At 45.9% G+C, this 2,238-nt stretch overlaps 1 long non-coding RNA gene across 1 annotated transcript; it reads right to left on the bottom strand.

Annotated features, from left to right (window-relative positions):
• Positions 1-200: 200 nt before the first annotated feature.
• LOC141631134 (uncharacterized) lies at positions 201-1,970 on the bottom strand. Its single transcript, XR_012537593.1, has 3 exons — positions 1,696-1,970; positions 709-766; positions 201-286 (listed from the first exon to the last, which is right to left on the bottom strand). It is a non-coding gene; the product is annotated as an uncharacterized LOC141631134 (long non-coding RNA).
• Positions 1,971-2,238: the final 268 nt, after the last annotated feature.

Below are 2,238 nucleotides of genomic sequence, written 5' to 3'. Positions count from 1 at the left end.
TTTGTAACACCCCCATTTATTTAAGGGCCTGAACTAGGACTCCTCAGATAAATGATGGTGTTACCATCTCGGAAACCCGAGGCAGTAGATAACAAAGGAAAGAAACACAGTATTTTATTATAATGTTTATAGTGACAGTACAACTGAAATTAAAATAAGTCTCCAAATACGACCAAAAGATGAGTCTGATAACACTACTAAAAAGACTAAGGTGGGCTAGGCACTAAGTCAGTCATCCAAGCTCTCTTCCCGGCCAGCTCCCATCAGTCTCTGAATACCTGTCAATCTGCTCCCCAATAATTGGATCATCACAGGCGTACACGAATACACGGGGTCAGCCACGAAGCTGAGTAGGTAATACAATAAACAGTAACACAAAACACATACTCCTCCATCGCCAACACCGCCATCACAACTCACAACCCGGACAACCCAGCCATACCGATCCCCGGTAGACTATAAATATCGACCGTAGCCGATCCGCATTTCCTTGTTGAGGACACCAGGGCAAGTCCCGCAGAACCCGCCCGGGCCTTATCACAACATCATCATCACCACCTCCACCAACTCCAATGTAATAATATAATAAAACAGTTCAACAATAGTACTTAACGAAATGAAATCAGGCAATCATATTACAACATGTAAATCACCGATTTAGTCAATCCAGTCACATAGTACGATATCAAGTCCAGTGTATTCCCCTACCTCAAATAGCGGTAAAAGCTAACTGCAGATCAGAAGTACTCCACCCGAAACTCGCCACCTAAACATATACATAACATAATTAATTCAATTACTATTCCCGTTCCCATACTCAAGAGCTACTATAAGTAGAAACTTTCCCAATTTAGAAGTTACTAAAAATATAAGTTACCCAAAATAGAAAGTTTCCTAAAATGGGAAGTTTCCCAAAGTAGCAATTACCAAAAATAGCAAGTTACTAAAAATAGTAACTTTCCCGAAATAAAATCCCGACTCAAAAGCTTAAAGACATTATTCCGTCACCGCTACTTAAAATTAACTTAATAATCAAACTAATAATGTAAATATTAAAAGTATACACATTCCCGACTCATTAAAATAAAACCCGTAACAAAATTAATTCAAAAACAACGCACAACCCGACTCACGCGCACCCCCCTTTTCAACCCGTCACAACACGCCCCTCAACCACCAATCCTCACGCCGACCACCGGGCTGACGACACTGGTCTGGCCTGGCCACCTCCCACCACCACCAACGTGGTCGACCAACGCCGGCGGTCAGAGCCACCACCACCAAAACCCCCTGCCTGCGTTCCAGCCGCCACAAAAGACACCAACAGCCCCCTTTCCCAACTCGCCTACCACCACGACACTCCCCTGCCACCTTACCAACCACCACCATTGACACCACCGTCGCACGGCGACCCTGACACACGTGGCACCACCGATTCGACCTCCCCCGAGTCCACGGTGGTGCCACCCCTTTTCCCTATGCCTGAAACACAAACAAAAACCCCCAACCAACCCCGACACCTAAACACCACCACTGCAACCACCACCAGCAACGACCACCACTCTAACCACCACCACCCGACTCGACTCCACCCCAACAACACATCCCACAACCCCACGACAGCCACAACAGTTCCTAGAAGACGCATAACACAATTCAAAACAGCGGGACAGAAATGAAAACGGGAAATCTTACCTATGACGGCCGTCGACCTGTGCTTTTCCGGCCAGCACAACCACCCTCGACCACTAGCAAAGGCTCCCCTAGACTCACGGCAGACCCTATTCCCTCCACACTCACCGGCGTGCGTTCGCTGGCTGCGGTTGTTGCTTGAGGCGTGAAAGAAAAGGGTTGATGATGGTGAGGTGTAGAAAATGACGGTATGAAGGGGTTGGGTTTTTAATGTTAGATTAGGGTTTCATTTTAGGGTTTTGGTAGGGTAAAAAGGTAAATGGGTAAGTGGGTAGTAAGTGGGTAAATGGGCTATGACAGCTTGACCGAAAATGCCACTCAGCTATAAACCCGACTCATCTTATGATATGATACGATATGAATTAATCAATTATTTTTACGCTACCATTAAATAATAAAACTCGCCCAAACAATAATAAAATACGGGGTATTACAGTTTTTGTCTCATGAACACCGACCTTTCTTTGACCCTTGACCAGTTTGCCGAGCATTTGGGGTTCGAACCCGAGGAGGAGGGATACTTGAGTGACGTGGCGACTGAGAGCG

The sequence above is a fragment of the Silene latifolia genome, chromosome Y (genome assembly GCF_048544455.1).
Source record: "Silene latifolia isolate original U9 population chromosome Y, ASM4854445v1, whole genome shotgun sequence".
Classification (NCBI taxonomy): Eukaryota; Viridiplantae; Streptophyta; class Magnoliopsida; order Caryophyllales; family Caryophyllaceae; genus Silene; species Silene latifolia.
Note: the sequence above shows the minus strand (reverse complement) of the source record. Positions and strands in the feature narration are given on the sequence as shown.